The 18,865-nt window shown below is 49.2% G+C and overlaps 1 protein-coding gene across 1 annotated transcript in view; it reads left to right on the top strand.

Moving 5' to 3' along the window:
• The window catches only part of LOC147690382 (uncharacterized), a 2,590,730-nt gene that overhangs the window by 1,641,914 nt on the left and 929,951 nt on the right, over positions 1-18,865 (top strand). The window lies entirely within an intron of this gene.

Here is an 18,865-nt window from a genome sequence, read left to right as displayed (position 1 = left end):
AGATCGGCCCTAATGATGTTTAGTTCAATCTTCAAGGTATCCACTTTGCTGGACAGCGCCTCGTGTTGACTGTGCATTTCAGCTTTCACCCCGGCAATGGCGCCCATCACGTCGCGCAGTGTAAATTCAGGATCTTCCGGGGACACGTCCTGCAGCGAGTCTTTATTTCGACCCGCCATGGCCGGAGATCCCTTGGATTGGGAGAATCTCTCGGGGATGGTCGATTGGGACTGATTCAGCTTCCTGCTAGCCCTCGGTGGTTTTCCTTTGTCCTGGTCCCCTTTGCCCGCCATATCGGGGCGCAATGGCCGGGTAGATCGGGAGGAGGGGCAGGCAAAGGGTGCACCTTCAGCACACAAGAAGGCAACAACGAGCGTCCCAAAGTCAAACAGGGGGGCCGGCACAGCAACGACTGCCCAGCCCAGCAGGCCGAGTGAAGCAAGCAAGGCAGGTCTGCGCTGGGCGTCCAGAGACAATGCGATCCAGTGGCGCAGCTATCGTCCGCCGATGTCACTTCGGCATAACTCGGTCCAGGAAAATCGGATTTTCAATCCGGGAACGGGTGCCGCCTCAGCACCGGCTCAGCTGTTGTTTCCCACCAACGTGGGACAGGATAGATGTCAGGATCTTTGTGGAGGATCGGGAGGTCTTCGGAGCTCCGAGCTCACGCGGCCATCTTGGGCGCCCGCGAAGCTCCTCCCCATCGGAAATTATTTCTTTATTTCACAATTCCAGTCCTGAAGGTCCTTCGTCTGCTCGGTCTGATGGCTTCCTGTCTTCTGTTGGTCAACAATGCATGCTGGCGTATGAGGGCACTCCAGTGGTGCCTCCGCAGGCAGTGGTATCAACACAACGGAGATCTCAGGGAGTCGATCAAGATCTCCAGAGAAACTGCAGCAGATCTGACATGGTGGAGTGTGGAGGGCAATCTGTCTCAAGGAAAGCCTTTCCAACTTCCTCCAGCGGTGGCCACAGTGATAACGGATGCATCCACTCTAGGGTGGGGTGCTCATCTGGGGGATCTGGAGTTCAAGGGTCTTTGGTCTCCAGAGGAAAGGTTGCTTCATATCAACCTTCCGGAATTGCAGGCGATACATCTGGCGTTCAAGGCCTTCCTCCCTTCCCTTTGCGGACGGTCGGATCAGTTCCTGACTGACAACACCACCGCGATGTGGTATGTGAACAAGCAGGGGGAAGTAGGGTCGCAGTGTCTCTGAAGAGAGGCTCTGCGTCTCTGGTCCTGGGTCCAGGATCATCGGATTTGTCTGACGGCAAATCATCTGGCCGGAGTTCTGAACATACGTGCAGACAGTCTCAGTCGGCAGTTCTCAGCCAACCACGAGTGGAGGCTTCATCCAGAGGTAGTTTGTCACGTCTTTCGGACGTGGGGGACTCCTCAGGTAGACCTGTTCGCCACTCGCGAGAATGCTCACTGCCCGTCATTCTGCAGTCTCCAGTATCCGATGCAGGGAGCTTTCAGGAACGTGCTTCAGTTGAGTTGGGACTCACAAGTCCTTTACGCGTTTCCTCCCATACCCTTGATTCCTCGGGTTCTGAGGAAGATTCGTCAAGACCGGGCACAAGTAATATTGATCGCCCCGGATCGGCCAAGAAGGGTGTGGTACACAGATCTTCTCCACCTCTCCTGGTGCCCGCCGCTCTGTCTCCCTTTCAGGGCAGATCTCCTCTCTCAGCTGGAGGTTCAGGTTCTACACCCCCACCTCCAGACCTTACACCTTCATGCATGGAGATTGAACGGGGCAACCTGAATTCATTTTCTCTCCCACATGATGTGGTGGATGTCATTTTATCGGCCAGGCATGACTCCACTAAGTCAATCTATTCTTACAGATGGTCTAAATTTGTGACTTGGTGTGGGGAGAAGTCCATTGACCCTTTTAGGGCTTGTTTGTCAGATATACTCCTATTTGCACTTTCATTAGCGCAGCAAGGTTTTGCTGTGGCTCCAGTGAAAGGTTATCTTTCGGCCTTGTCGGCTTTTCTCTGCCTGCCGGATCAGCCATCCCTATTTCCACCTACTCCTTTTATTGTGCCTCAATGGGACTTGAATCTGGTGCTTACATTTCTAATAGGTTCCCCTTTCGAACCTCTTCATAATTGTCCCTTGAGGTTGTTGTCTTTAAAGACGGTTTTCCTAGTTGCAATTACCTCGTCAAGGAGGGTAATTGAGCTTCAAGCTCTTAGTTTAAAGCCTCCATTCTTGTCCATTCATGCTGAACGAATGGTTCTTAGGACTAGGCCTGCTTTTCTGCCTAAGGTGGTAACTCCCTTCCATCTGGGGCAGTCCATTACCCCTCCTACCTTCTATCCTCCCCTTCACCCTTCCAAGGAGGAGGAGCAGCTTCACCGTTTGGACCCTAAGAGGGCGGTGAGCTTTTATCTTGATAGGACTAAGGACTATCGACTTGATGACCAGCTGTTTGTTGGATTCGCTGGTTGCAGAAAAGGAAGAGCTGTGCACAAGCGCACGCTTTCGAGATGGATAATTCTATGCATTGAGATCTGCTACGCCCTGGCTGGTAAGGAACCTCCAGAGGGTATAAGAGCCCACTCTACTGGAGCGAACTCTTCTACTTCTGCTTTGTCTAGGGGTGTACCTGTTGAGGACATTTGTAAAGCGGCAACTTGGTCCTCCCTTTTCACTTTCGCGAAGCATTACTGCTTGGATACCGAAGTGAGGAGGGAGGGCCAATTTGCGCGATCTGTCCTCCAGGATTTTCTGGTATAGGAGAGTGGACACCCTCCTCCGGGAGTGGGGACTGCTGTGGGACTCTATTCACAAGGTGAGGAATCCACTGGCAGATGTATCTATCAGAAGAACAAGTTACTTACCTTCGGTAAGGCTTTTTCTGGTAGATACAGTATCTGCCTGTGGATTCCTCACATGCCCACCCGCCTCCCCATTGTCCACTCGTCTATACCTGAGTAACTGTGATGTTATTATGTTTTTATTGTTGAAGGAAAAGTTTTGTTTCAATTGCTTTTCGGCATTGGTTTCACACTATGTGTGTTATCTTGACATTTGTGTACTGTGTATACTGTGTATATATCTACTGATGTTGGTCCATCCGTGTGCCTCGAAGGCACTGAAAAAGGGCGGAACTGACGTCATAATGCCGTCGTGGGCCTATTATGGACTTGGTGACGTCAGCGGAGTCACGCGCAGTGTCGTGCCTCTGTGAAGTCGCCCACGTCGGCGCGAAGATACAAAAAAAATTTCCGAATGTTGCTGACACAAGGGGATATTCACAAGGTGAGGAATCCACAGGCAGATACTGTATCTACCAGAAAAAGCATTACCGAAGGTAAGTAACTTGTTCGTCAGGGACTGTAACAGGACAGAGGTCAAAAAGATGTTGGAATTGGGAGTCATTGAACCCTGAGAGAGCCCTTGGGCCAGTCCAGTAGTCCTGGGGCCTCATTTATGAAAAGTGACGCATCACTGCGTGAAAACAGCGATGCGTCACTTTTCACTGCGCACTCCTTACGACATTCCTGATGCGTCATATTTAATGTATGACGCATCATGTCGCAAGGAGTTACAGATACGTCAGTATTTCTGACGCATCTGTAAGCGCAAAAGTGACGCATTGCTGGAGTGTGTCACAAAAGTGACGCAACTCCAGCAATGCGTCCTTTCACATGTGGAAAGCCCCATGTGAAAGGGCTTGCATCAGTCTTACGCCTGCTGTGAGGCAGGCGCAAGATTTTGACGCAACAGAATCCTAAAAGTGACGCAGTGAAATCTCATAGATTTCACTGTGTCACTATTACGAGGATTTTTGCGGGGGAACGCCCCCTCTGCATACATTATACCTGACGCAGGTATAATGTGGCGCAGGGGTTTAAAAAGTGACGCATCTACCTAGATGCGTCACTTTTTAAATATGGCGCAACAAGGCGCATTTTGTACGCCACTGGTGCGTCACAAAAAGTGACGCACCGGCGGCGCAAAAGTGACGCAAGGCCTCATAAATAAGGGCCCTGGTGCCTAAACCTCACACCCAAGATGGTAAGAGAGAGATGAGGTTTTGCGTGGATTACAGAGGCCTCAATGCTGTCACTAGGACAGATGCCCATCCAATACCCAGGGCAGATGAAATCCTAGACAGATTGGCTTCTGCCAAGTTTTTGAGTACATTTGACAGCTGGCTACTGGCAGATCAGACTAGCTGATGATGCGAAGCCAATGACAGCATTTTCAACCCCAGGAGGACATTATCAATTTGTGGTAATGCCCTTTGGTCTGAAGAATGCTCCTGCCACATTTCAAAGGTTGGTGAACCAAATCCTCTCAGGTCTGGATGACTACTCTGCAGCTTATCTTGATGATATTGCTGTCTTTAGCTCCACTTGGGAAGATCACCTGATCCACCTGAAAAATGGTTTGGAGGCCCTGCAAAAGGCAGTCCTAACTATCAAGGCTACCAAGTGCCAGATACGGCAGAGTCAGGTTGTATACCTGGGCCACCTTGTTGGTGGAGGTCAGGTTCAACCATTGGAGAGCAAGATCCAGACCATAAAGGACTGGACTGCTCCCACCACCCAGACACAGATCAGAGCTTTCTTGGGCCTGACTGGGTACTACAGGAAATTTGTCAAGGGGAATGGTTCTATTGTGACACCCCTTAATGACTTAACTTCCAAGAAAATGCCAAAGAAAGTTCAGTGGACAGTAAGCTGTCAAAAGGCATTTGATGACCTGAAGCAGGCCATGTGCACTGCACCTATTCTGTAAAGTCTAGACTACTCCAAAGAATGCATTGTTCAAACAGATGCTTCTGAGTTGGGAGTGGGGGCTGTGCTTTCACAATTGAATAAAGATGGTCAAGACCAGCCAGTAGCTTTTATTAGCAGAAGGCTGACCCCTAGAGAGAAGCGTTGGTCAGCTATTGAGAGGGAGGACTTTTCTGTGGTTTGGGCCCTGAAGAAGCTGAGGCCATACTTGTTTGGTACTCACTTCAAGATTCAGACAGACCATAAGCCCCTCTTGTGGCTAAATCAGATGAAGGGTGAAAATCCCAAACTACTCAGGTGGTCCATTTCCCTACAGGGGAAGGACTTTACAGTGGAACATAGACCTGGGACTGACCATGCAAATGCAGATGATCTCTTCAGATATTTCCACTTAGAACATGTAGACTCAACTGGTCAAGGTTAGTTTAATGTCCCTGCGTTTGGGGGGGGGGGTTGTTTTGGAGAGTGGGGTCTGCTTCCTATGGTCACCCCCACTTTTTGCTGTGACACTCTGGTTTTTTCGACTTTAGACTGGCTGTGGCCGTGCTAATCAGGACCACAGCCTAGCTGTTTTCTCTCTAAATTGATACCATGTACTTTAGTTATATACCAGATTGTGTATTGGGTCACCTCTGCGAGCCCCTGTATAGTGTACCAAAGGTACCCAGGGCATAGGTGCATCCAAGGCCTACCAGGGGCTGCAGCATATATTATGCCACCCCTGGCTGGCCCTCCAAACTGACATCACAGGGTGTTCACCCAGCCTGGGTATGGTGGTGTAATCACCCCTTACTTAGATACAGTATACTTATATCTAACGTATATATAGACACATAGTAACCTATAAGTCACTCCTATGGCAGGCCTCATCAGTCCTGGAGGTAGAGTGCTTGGTTTTGTGTGCGAGGGTGCCCTAGCATGAGCTGAGCCCCTCTGCAGCTTTCAGAACCCTCTCCTTAAAGCTGTTCTATGATATAGCCAGACCCTATACTCTTAAGTGCATTAGAATCCTCGCGGTTAATGCTAACTTTGGTTTGGCTTTATCGAAACATGTCGTGTAAGGTGTCAAATACTTTGACATACAACCCCCCCCCGCCAGTCCTGGCGGCGGGGGTAGCATTCCACCCTTCTAGAGGGAGAAGACATGTAGTTACTGGTTTACCCGGTTAAAGTGAAACAGAGCCTCAGCATCACAAAATGGATGCTGCTGCCACAGACACGAGTCTGACCTCCAGCTGCTGGGCGAAACTCCGGCAGGGGAGGCCGGGACAATAGGTTTCCTGTCCAGGGAGGTGCCAGCACCTCCCCAGACAGGCTTTAGTGTATTGGGGCAGGGAGGGCTGCATTCAGAAATGCTTTTCCAGACACTGCCTGGGGCACACAAGGTGCTCCATGCATAGCCCGGTTCAAACCAGTTGCTGGGGCACTCCAGCCCCACTCTGGCACAAAACTGTACAAAGGGAAAGGGGTGTATCCACCCCATTCACAGGTTCACCCATAGGAGGGACCTAGCAGGTAATCCAACCCCTTAACTTGGTATAAGTATAGGAGCTGTGTCCCTAGGGCTTTATATTATCCTGGAACGAACTGAACTCTTGGACCTTCGACATTCCATTTCGACTTGAAGACGGAAGACATCTCCCTTGTGGTCAAGGAGTGACCACCCTGTGCAAACAGGCACCACCAGTAACTTGCCGGTCTGCATTGTCGAGGCTCTTGCCAGAACTCGAAGACTCTGTGACACAGGACATGGACTTCCAGACATCTTTGACCCTGCTCGACGACTCCAGCAAAGCTGAGACCCATAGCGGACACGAGAGACGTGGGACCGGAACTCCTGGACATCCTGCATTTTGCTAACTGCATCAACTCCTGAGGTAACTCGCAGTTGTACATTGGGGTACGAGAAGCCCCAGACCCGAGCACCATTTGCACCAAAGCTCAGCCCTCCACACTCCACGAGTGTCACATGGGGCCTGCTCTTGCGTTTCAGCTCGACGCGTCTTCCCAGTTCCTAGTTCATTGGCTAGTGAGCCCCCTGAAGACTTTTCTTTGAACTTAAACTGCTTTCCTGGTTGCTCCAGGCTTGCTCCAGCTTCCCTGCAAAGGAGAAGCACCACAGACTTTGTTGGTCTGCACTGAAGCCAATATTCATCTCCTGTGTGGATTGCGTTTGCCAAGGCTTGTTGGGTCCAATCCAGATACCGACTTGGCAGTCAACTAGATCCTTTGTGGGGCAGCTCGAGTCCAGCTCCTGGTTTTCATCGACACCTCCTGGACCTCGTGACTGCAGACAGAAGCTTTACCTCTTCACCTGAGATCATTGCAACTTCGCCTGGTTCCTTCCTGTTTCCTTCCTGGTCACTGGTTAGTGACCCAGACTCTGTCCCTTCTGCTTTCAGGTTCTTCAGATATTCGGTCCACCCTTGGATCCACCTGGACACTTTTCATCTGGTCGCCTGCATCACTTCTTTGCAGATCTCCATAGAAAACATCGACAAAACCCGACACCAAAAGGCACCTATGCACCCAGCTTCCCTGGGTGAGGTAACATGTGTACTCCAGTGCTCCCATGGGTCTTGACTCTCAAAGTGTCCTAGTCTAAAGGGGTTTTGTCGTAGTCCATCCGGAAGTGCCCTTAAACAGTAACTTTGCAACTTTTACGTTTCCCATAGAAAGTCAATCGTAACTTGCGGCTGTGTTTAGACACTGCACGCATCTCCCGTGGGCCTCCTACTTCCTAACCTTTGATTGTTTAGAGTAGCCCCAGTGATTCCCTATGCCCCAGGCCTACTTTCTATTTCTGACGTGGTTCTTATACCACTATTTTAGTATATGGTTTGTGTGGCCCCTATGGCATAACTGTATTTGTGCAACTTATCGTATGCTAATTAAGTAACTTGTATTGTGTTTTTACCTCTGACCTCATAAAAAGTGCAGAGGGGTTATGTTTAGAATAAATACATATATATTGATATGTATCTTGTGTGGTGTCCTTTCATTTGGTATTCAAGGGATTATAATTGCTAAAACAAACAGCTTCACATTCTCTCTGAAGTCTTAGCCTATTGACTGCTGGTCCATGCTACCACTAGGCTAGCTTTCTATAAGGTTGACTTGACAACCAGCATCAATAAGGGTCGATTAGACTGGTACAAGGTGCCCACTAGAACTAGTGGACATTATACGCCAGGCTAACTTATCACAGTGACTACATCTCATAATACACTCGGTTCCTATCAAAACACGAGGGATACCAGATCATATATACTTTTTATATATTTTTATTTTTCACACCCACAACCTCTGGTTAGGATGGGCCTTAGCGCGCCCATACCGCCAAGGTTTACACCTCACGGTCCTGACAAATGCCTATTTAACTTACAACACATAGGCGGAAACATGTTGACCCCTTCCTAGTGGACTTCCCTGAACAATCTATTCAGCCTTAATGTCCCACACTTTGTTTTTAACTTTGTCCGATTGGCTTCTAATAAAATGTATTCTTTGACACAATCATGCCATTTTTAACACTCACTTTTCACTATTCACTGTATACAAACTACCAGCTCCTCAGTAATTCTGGCGTTGAAGCACATCAGGGTGGCATTCGGCCTCTCCTGGTGGGGCCCGATGATGAATCATGTCATCAACTAGGTTGGTGAGTGAGGGCTTTATAAAGAACCTAGCTGGTATTTTTCTTTGTGCTCTACCTTTATTATATAAGTAAAAGGCACACTCTTCTGTTGTTCGATGAGATTTACCTTGGGGAACTGAGAGTGCTCCTGAATATATTCTTTCCTCCCTCTCCTGTTGTTTCTCAACATACTTCAGGACATATTCATCATCCCAAGCAGTGTAACCAGCGATAATGCTTTCTTCTTCCTCAACGCTCAGTTTACCTTATCCTGAGCAGATGGACTCCCCGGTTCCACCGCCCGCTTAACCAGTCTCACCTGCACCACAGGTAGCCCCTTAATCTGTGCTCGTTTCTCGTCCAACTGTACCATCTCTGTCTCCATGTACTGAGGCTCCCGTATCTTCAGTGAAGTATCCAAGCTCATGAAGAGGGACTTCTGATAGATACATCTGCCAGTGGATTCCTCACCTTGTGACTATCCCCCTGCGTCAGCAGCATTCGGAAATTCTTTTTGTAGCTTTGCGCCGACGTGGTCCTATGTCACAGAGGCACGGCATCGCGCGCGACTCCGCTGACGTTACCGACACAATATTAGGCCCATGCCGGCTTGATGACATACGTTCCCTTTTTTCCGCGTCGTTGACGCTAACGGTTTTCTGGGATCGTACAGTAGCTGTATAGTAACTTTGTTACTTTGTGATTATTTTCACTGTATCTTCGTCTTCTGTCGAGATGTCTTCGAAGAAGATTGGTTTTAAGGCTTGCGGGGAATGTGGCAAGACTATGTCCACAACTGACCCGCATGAGTGCTGCTTCTGGTGTCAAGCTCCGACCATGACGTTGAGGATTGCCAATGGTGCTAGAAAATGACTCCGATTGCCCTTCAGGAGAGAGAGACGAAGCTCCTCATTGCGAAGCTTAAGAACAAGAAAGAAAAGAAGACTTCAAAGTCTCGGTCTCGACGTTCGAGGTCGAGGTCTCGATCGAGGTCGAGATTGGAGTCTTCATCTGCTCATGCTTCAAAATCTTCTAGGAAGAAGCATAAGAAGAGGGGTCATGAGTCACGTCATCACTCAGGAAGGGACTCCAGTTCGCGACCGAAGTCGCAAGTGAGGCTTCTTCGAAAGGAAGTGGAGGTTTCGGCGTCGGAAGCTCAGGACATAGATGGTGAGGCTTCGCGTCCGAATTCGCCAGGGTCACCGAAGCAGCAAGCGAACCCTTCTCCGAATCCGTCTAATCCTTCTGGTCGGGAGGATGAAGGTGAGGTGGAGGAGGTTGATGAAGATGAGGTGCAAGTGCCAGCGGGTTCGTCGATCCCGGTGCCGCAGGTCGAGGAGGAGGTCGACGTTGTGACGACTCTGCCTCCTCGAGAGCAACCAGGTGGACCTTATCCAGCCTTCCCGGCTCCTGGTCAGGATCCATCCCAGTGCCGAAGCCGTCGACGCCGCACCGGTCGACGCCGATTCCATCGACTCCGGTGCCCACAACTCCGAGACAGGATTCTGTTCGACCCCGACTTCGCCCGACTTTGGGTTCGATGCCGGCTTCCGCCCCGGCGGAGTCGGTTCCGGATCCGTCGACTTCGTTTACTAAGGAAAGGTCAAGGCGTGAAGCCCAGAGACTTCTGGAGGAAGAAAGGTATCAGTTTGCTGATGTTGAAGAAGGTCGAGTTACAGGATTCTGATGATCCTTTTGATGACCTGAGAGAGGCCTGTGGGCTTGAACTGTCTCCTGAGTGGGATTTTGCTTCTGTGTCAGATGTACCTTCCAAAGATGTGATGCCGTATCACGTTGTTATTAAAAAGGCAGCAAGCTTATTGACTATCACTCTGCCCACTACGGAGTATGAGTCTAATCTTCTAACAGAGGTCCTTCACTCACCTTCTTCAGTTATTGAGCCAATGCTGCCGTTTAATGATGCTTTGGCTGAACCCATCTATGAGGTCTGGAAGAAGCCTTTTACAGCTCCAGCTGTTTCAAGGTCTGTGGCGAGGAGGTATAGAGTTGCACCTAATGACCCAGACTTTTTGTCAACACACCCTCTGCCTAAGAGTCTGGTTGTGCAGGCTGCCTGCTCGAAGAAGTCTGTAGAGGCCTTTCCGCAGGTTCCTGGGGAAAAGGAATCCAGAAAGCAAGACCAGACTGCCAAGAAGGTCTTCTCTTCAGCCAGTATGGCGATAAAATCTACCAACGCAACTTGTCTTATGGGACGGTACATCCATGCCTCGATGGATTCCGTAAAGAAGTTAGTGCCAAAAATTCCTGAGGTGGACAGAAAGGATTTTCAGGAAGTAATGGCGGACACTCAGGCTGCTGCGAGACAAATGATACAGAGTGGGCTGGACACTGCTGATTCGGTGGCGAGAGTAATGGGCTCTTCGGTGGCTGCTAGAAGAGCTGCATGGCTAAAAACATCGGAGTTTTCTGCAAATGTCCAGTCTGCTTTGATGGACTTGCCGTTTGATGGCTCAGGATTGTTTGGCAAGAAAGCTGACGCTGCCTTGGAACGTTTCAAAGATAGTAGGGCCACATCAATATCTTTGGGACTTCAAACCAGGGGTACTACTGGAAGGCGCTTCAGAGGATTTGGAAGATCTTCCTTTCGTTCCTATAAAACATCGCAGCAGCAGCCACAACAACAGCAAAATACGCTGTATAAGTCCTATAGAGGAAGACAACGAGCTCGTCCTAGAGGTCATCAAGCCTCCTCCTCCTCCTCTTCCCCTTCCCAGCCCCCTGCCTCCGCAGCAAAGCAGCCCTAGATCTGCCATTCCGGATCATGTGGGCCCAGTTGGGGGCCGGCTTATCCATTTTCTGTGAGATTGGGAATTGATTACCTCTGATCTGTGGGTTCTCAATCTCGTGGAGAATGGGTATGCTCGTCCCTTTCGGGAATTTCCCCCAAATTACCCTCCTTGCCAGGGTTTTTGATCGGAGGACCATCTGCTGCTCCTGCAGGAAGAAGTCCTGGCTCTGTTCAGAAAGGGTGCAATAGAGGTGGTACCGGAGCAGGAGATGGGTCAAGGATGCTACTCCCGGTATTTTCTGATCCCCAAGAAGGATGGCAGACTCTGTCCAATCCTAGATCTCAGGATCTTGAACCTTTACCTGAAGCAGGAGAAGATCAATATGCTCACCCTTGCACAGGTTCTTCGAGCGCTGCTGGAAGAAGACTGGATGGTGTTGATCGACTTTCAGGATGCGTATTTTCACATCCCAATCCTGAAGTCGCACAGAAAGTATCTCCGTTTCACGGTTGTTTCGCAACACTACCAGTTTGCGGTCCTTCCATTTGGTCTTACTACTGCGCCTCGAGTCTTCACCAAGGGGATGGCTAAGGTGGCTGCGCATCTCAGAAGGTCGGGGATACCTGTATTCCTGTATCTGGACGATTGGCTGATCAAAGCAGAATCTCCAGAGATAGTGCTGCATCATCTGCAGGAGACAACTCAGTTGTTGCACAGGTTGGGTTTTTCGATAAATGTACCCAAATCTCACTTGGTACCCTCCCAGCGCAACCTGATCATAGGTGCGGTACTGGATACAACTGTGTGTCATGCATTCCCCCTCCTCAAAGGATTTGCGAAATACAGGAAATGATTCCTTTGTTTTTCAATGGAGCGGTCGTACCAGTCCTAAAGGTCCTTTGCTTGCTCGGTCTGATGGCTCCTTGCATTCTGTTGGTCAACCATGCACGCTGGCACATGAGGGCACTCCAGTGGTACCTCCGCAGGCAGTGGTATCAACACAACAGAGATCTCAGGGAGTCAGTGAGGATCTCCAGAGAAACTGCAGCGGATCTGACTTGGTGGGGGCGTGGAAGGCAACCTGTCACAAGGAAAGCCTTTTCATCTACCTCCATAAGTGGCCACAGTGATAACGGATGCATCCACTCTAGGGTGGGGTGCTCATCTGGAGGATCTGGAGGTCAAGGGTCTTTGGTCTCCAGAGGAAAGTTTGATTCACATCAACCTTCTAGAGTTGCGGGCAATACGTCTGGCACTCAAGGCCTTCCTCCCTTCCCTTTCGTGGTCAGTCAGTCCAAGTCCTGACGGACAACGCAACCGCGATGTGGTATGTCAACAAGCAGGGAGGAGTAAGGTCGCAGTGTCTCTGAAGAGAGGCTCTGCGTCTCTGGTCCTGGGTTCAGGACCATCAGATTTGTCTGATGGCAAATCATCTGGCCGGAGTTCTGAACGTACCTGCAGACAGTCTCAGTCGGCAGTTCTCCGCTGACCACGAGTGGAGGCTTCACCCGGAGGTTGTTCGTCACGTCTTCCGGACGTGGGGAACTCCTCGGGTGGACCTGTTCGCCACTCACGAGAATGCTCACTGCCCGTCATTCTGCAGCCTCCAGTTTCCGATGCAGGGAGCTTTGGGGGACGCGTTTCAGTTGAGTTGGGACTTGTAACTCCTTTACGCATTTCCTCCCATACCCTTGATTCCTCGGGTTCTGAGGAAGATTCGCCAAGACCGGGCCCAAGTCATATTGATCGCCCCGGATTGGCCAAGAAGGGTGTGGTATACAGATCTTCTCCACCTCTCCTCGTGCCCTCCGCTCCGTCTCCCTCACAGGGCAGATCTCTCCCAGATGGAGGGGCAGGTTCTACACCCCCACCTCCAGACCTTACACCTTCATGCCTGGAGATTGAACGGGGCAATCTGATTTCCTTTTCTCTTCCGCACAATGTGGTAGATGTCATCTTGTCGGCCAGGCGTGAATTTACCAAGTCCATTCATTCTTATAGATGGTCTAAGTTTGTTGCTTGGTGCGGGGAGAAGTCTGTTGACCCTTTAAGGGCTTGTTTGTCCAATATACTTTAATTCGCACTTTCTTTGGCCCAGCAGGGTTTTGCAGTGGCAACTATCAAAGGTTATTTGTCGGCCTTGTCGGCTTTCCTTTGTTTTCCAGACCAGCCCTCTTTGTTTAAGTCTCCTATTGTTTTGCGTTTCATTAAGGGCCTTACGAATACATTTCCTTCTACACCATTTATTGTACCTCAATGGGACTTGAACCTTGTTCTTACGTTTTTAATGGGTTCACTTTTTGAGCCTTTAAACACATGTCCCATTAGACTTTTGTCTTTCAAGAGTGTTTTTCTGGTGGCAATTGCCTCGGCAAGGAGGGTAAGTGAGCTTCAAGCTCTTAGTTCTAAGCCCCCGTTTTTATCCATCCATGCTGAAAGAATGGTTCTATGGACCAGGGCTGCTTTTCTGCCTAAAGTGGTTTCTCCTTTCCATCTGGGGCAGTCTGTTACCCTCCTACCTTTTATCCTCCCCCTCACCCTTCCAAGGAGGAGGAGAGACTTCACCGCTTGGACCCTAAGAGGGCGGTGAGCTTTTACCTGGACAGGACACAGGAGTTCAGGTTGGTTGACCAGCTGTTCGTAGGCTTTGCTGGCTGCAAGAAGGGGAAGGCGGTGGACAAGTGCACGCTCTTGAGGTGGATCATCCTCTGCATTAAGATTTGCTACGCCCCCTTGCGGGTAAGGACCCTCCAGAGGGTATAAGAGCTCACTCTACTAGAGCAAAGTCATCAACATCTGCTTTGTCTAGGAGTGTTCCAGTTGAGGACGTTTGAAAGCGGCGACTTGGGCCTCCCTCCATACTTTTGCGAAGCATTACTGCTTAGATGCCGAAGTGAGGAGGGAGGGCCACTTTGCACGTGTTGTCCTCCAGGATTTTCTGGTATAGGAGAGTGGACACCCTCCTCCGGGAGTGGGGACTGCTGTGGGACTCTATTCACAAGGTGAGGAATCCACTGGCAGATGTATCTATCAGAAGAACAAGTTACTTACCTTTGGTAGTGCTTTTTCTGGTAGATACAGTGGCCCTTATTTATGAGGCCTTGCGTCAATTTTGCGCCGCTGGTGCGTCACTTTTTGTGGCGCACCAGCGGCGTAAAATATGCGCCTTGTTGCGCCATATTTAAAAAGTGACGCATCTAGGTAGATGCATCACTTTTTAAACCCCTGCGCCACATTATACCTGCGTCAGGTATAATGTATGCAGAGGGGGCGTTCCCCCGCAAAAAGCCTCGTAATAGTGACGCAGTGAAATCTATGAGATTTCACTGCGTCACTTTTAGGATGCTGTTGCGTCAAAATCTTGCGCCTGCCTCACAGCAGGCGTAAGACTGACGCAAGCCCTTTCACATGGGGATTTCCCCATGCGAAAGGACGCATTGCTGGAGTTGCGTCACTTTTGTGACACACTCTAGCAATGCGTCACTTTTGCGCTTACAGATACGTCTGAAATACTGACGTATCTGTAAGTCCTTGCGACATGATGCGTCATACATTAAATATGACGCATCATTGGTGTCGCAAGGAGTGCGCAGTGAAAAGTGGCGCATCGCTGTTTTCACGCAGCGATGCGTCACTTTTCGTAAATGAGGCCCAGTATCTGCCTATGGATTCCTAACTGACCCACTCGCCTCCCCTTTCTCCACTCTTTTATACCTGAGTAACTATAATGCATTTACTTTGTTGTCAATAAATTGTTTATTTCAAATGTGATTGCATTTGTTTCACACTGTGTGTGTTACCTTGATATTTGTGTATTGTGTATACTATGTATATCTCCACTGTCATTGGTCTGTCCGTGTGCCTCGAAGGCACGGAAAAAAGGAGGAACTGATGTCATCACGCTGGCGTGGGCCTAATATGGTGTCGGTGTTGTCGGCGGAGTCGCGCGCGATGCCGTGCCTCTGTGACGTCGGACCAATCGGCGCAAAGCTACAAAAAGAATTTCCGAATGCTGCTGACGCAGGGGGATACTCACAAGGTGAGGAATCCACAGGCAGATACTGTATCTACCAGAAAAAGCGTTTCCGAAGGTAAGTAACTTGTTCATCATGAACTCTGAGAAGACATTCTCGGAACCTGCCCCTTAAGAGGCATCAACATTCCAGGTCATCAAGGCATTACTCCTCTGCTCCCCAGCATAAAAGATCACTATCAAGATTCTCAGTGTTCTTTAGTTTTGTCTGACTGAACAAAAGTGGGGGTCTCGCCACTAGATATCACAACTTTAAATTTATTTTTAGTAATGGGTTCTACAAATCTCAACATATCCATCCCAGCTTCTAAGCAGAAGGCTTCTGTTATTTTCGAAAAAGATTTATCATTGTTCATTTTGAAGACCTTTACTTCCTTTGACCCAGCGTCTGTTAGAAGCTGCTCTGGAAATGTTGTTCAAGCCAGCCTCACTAAAGTCTGCTTCAGCACACTTGCAGAAGGAATATAAGCCACCAGAACAAGTATCCTTGATCCTCCTGGCCCATCCATCTCTTGATTCCATAATTGCCTCTGCTTCAAAGAAATACCACCTCTGTGTTCTCAATATTCTCAACAGTACAAACCCTTTGATTCGTAATAGAGAGATTAAACCACCTAATGCCTGCAACAGTCTTACCAACAACATCAGCAACATCGGAAGTCTTATCAGCCTTGCAAATCTACAAAAGGGAGAGGTGGCTGTAGGAAAGTGGGATCTGCTTTCTTGGTTACTTCCACTTTTTGCTGATGGTATGCTGTTTTATGACTAGTCCGCCTGGGATCCTGTTAATCAGGACCACAGTCACATTGCTCTATTCCTAAAATTGGTATGGTAATTGCTTTGGTACCTTCCCAATTGGCTACTGGTGTACCCCTCTAAGTCCCTAGTATTGGAAACTATGGATCCCAGGGCATAGGTACACCAGGGGTCTCCAATGAGCTGCAGCAGGTATTATGCCACCCATGAGAGACCACTCAAACGGTGAATACAGGCCTGCCATTGCAGCCTGTGTGAGTTAGTGCTAGAATCATTTAAAACAGATATAGGTGTACATATATCTGAGGTCACTGTACTTATAACCTAAAAGTCACTCCTCAGTCAGGCCTTTGAATCCTGAAGGTAGGGTGCTAGGTTATAAGTGTGAGGGTGCCCTGCATGAGCAGGAAACCCCTTACAAACCCCTGAGTCGATTTGCTGGGCTATGTAAGCGCGGTCAGCCATTTGATGCATAAAGTCAATTACAAGATGTCTATCTATATACTGGCTGCACCAAACCCAGTCATGTTTGGTATCAAACATGTTGGAATCCTACCCCAACACCGATATCAGTGTTGGATGTAGGATCCCATCTACTGGGGGGTTCCCTCAGGGAGCCCCTCTCTCTTCCCAGTACCCGCCTTTCATGGTTTAACACCAAGCTAGTGCTGCTGCCAACTGCAGACACGATTCTGCCCTCCTGCTGCTCCTCTTGAGGGTCTTCTTTGGCTTCAGTGGGCTCCCCTCCTTGCTCGGGGCCTGCTCTGACTCTCCCTTGGACCTTACTGCTCCCAACACTGCACCTTCTTCGTTTACCACGGCTGTTGCTGCTGCCAAGCTTATTGGTGCACCCTCCAGGACTGACATACAAATTGCACCAAATGAAGCCATTCAATCAGGCCTTGACACAGCGGACTGCATTTTAACATGTCTAATGCTGCGAGAATAGCTCCTTTTTTAAAATGGTAAAGCCTAAGCTCTAGTTTGGTTAGCATTTTCCAGTCCATCTTTGGAATCATTCCATCATTTATTCACGCTGAGCTTGGAAGCATTTTTGGAGGTCTTCCACTAGTCCTACTCATGATTGTCGGAACTGTACTTTTATTTTTTCTGCTTCGCAATGGATGTCCCATTTAAAGATCGAATGGAACTGACATTAGCATGTGTCCTCCTGTGCTGTGAATGCATGCTACAATGCTTTAACTCACCCTTTCTTCAGGAACTGAGTGAGCGCTGGTTCATGCCCTATTCGGCCTGTCTGACTACACTGCATACAGCCCAAATTGCGCAGTCTGCAGTGCACTTTCGAGTGTGCCTTTTACATATGCTTGGGAATGCAGCAGGTTCAACCTCTGAACATGGATGTTCTGGTGTCCCCTGTGCTTGCTGTTACTCCTAAACACATTTTACGAGCACTCCTGGGATGCTTTTGCTCCTGATGATCTGGATCTTGGCTCTTGTTCTGTAGATTTTGCTGTGGTTCCTCCTTCAGTAGCTGCTCTAGGGAATGGATGGGACAATGTGTGTTCCATAAAAATGCTCTGAGGGGTGTCTGTGAAAATGTTGTCTGCAGTAACTGAGAATAGCAATGTTTTGTTTACCTCTGGGACCACATAAACAATCTGTCAGTTTTCAATGGTGGAAACTTTTAGATTCTGACTTTTTTTTTACATCCTAAATTGTTTTTAAATTACATTCTGTTTAATGTTTGATTTTATTAGCTTTTGCATTTTTTTAAATTGTGGCTTTCTGGATGCTTTGGTTTCAATTTGCACAATTGCCCCTTTTATACTTTTAGCGTCTGTTAGGCAAACATATATATAGATAACATTGCTTTACATTATTTTTAGTAGCCTTGAATAGCTTTAGTCAACTTACATCCAAAGAGTGGGTGTCATGATGAAACGCTGTCATTTAAATGCACAGGTTTTCTGATAGATACATCTGCCGTGTGGATTCCTCACCTTGTGAATATCCCCCTTGCGCCAGCAACATTCGGAAATTCTTTTTCGTAGCCTCGCGCCGACGTGGATAGGACGTCACAGAGACACGGCTCCGCTCGCGACTCCGCTGACGTCACCGACGCCTACAATAGGCCCACGCCGGCGTGATGACATCAGTTCCCTTTTTTCCGCGTCGTCGACGCTAACGGTTATCGGGAATCTCTGTAGCCTTTTGGTACCTTGTTGCCATTTTGTTGGTTAATTCTGCTTCTCTGTATCCAGTTTCTTCGTAAAATGTCATCTAAGAAGACCGGATTCAAGCCCTGCAGGGAGTGCGGTAAAATGATGTCCATTACCGACCCCCATGAAGACTGCATCTGGTGCTTAAGTTCCGACCATGATGTGGAGGATTGTTCTTCATGTCGGAAGATGAATCCGAAGGCCCTGAGGGAGAGAGAAGCCAAACTTCTGGTTGCGAAGGTGAAAGCTGGAAAGGAGAAGTCGTCGAGGTCTCGTTCTCGAAAGGCGAGGTCGAGGTCCAGGGCGAGGTCGAGATCTGCTTCTCGAGAGAGGTCGTCTTCGAAGTCGGCGTCGGATCATGTTTCGAAGTCGAAGAAAAAGCACAAGAAGAGGAGACATGAGTCCCGACGCCGGTCTGGTAAGGAGTCGGGCTCGAGGTCGAGGTCGAGGTCACCGAAGAAGGTACGTTCGAAGGTGGTTACCCTCGAAGTCTCCGAGCATGAAGGTGAGGCCTCACCATCTGAGTCGCGTGGGCGATCTCCATCTCCGGCTCCGAAAGCTGCCCCGGTTCCGAGTCCGTCTCCGGCGCCGTCCCCGGCCCGTGATGAGGAAGAGGCCCGGGAGGATGTGGATTCCGCGCCTGTCGAAGAGCCGAATCCGATCCCTCTTCAGGACCGGCCTGATGGTTTTCAGCCGCCCTTTCCCGCTCCAGGCCAGGACCCTTCTGCGTTTCTTAACGCAATGTATG

The sequence above is a fragment of the Lissotriton vulgaris genome, chromosome 9, assembly GCF_964263255.1.
Source record: "Lissotriton vulgaris chromosome 9, aLisVul1.2, whole genome shotgun sequence".
In the NCBI taxonomy this organism is placed as follows: Eukaryota; Metazoa; Chordata; class Amphibia; order Caudata; family Salamandridae; genus Lissotriton; species Lissotriton vulgaris.
The sequence above is the reverse complement of the archived record's forward strand: the minus strand, read 5'-3'. Positions and strand labels throughout refer to the sequence as shown.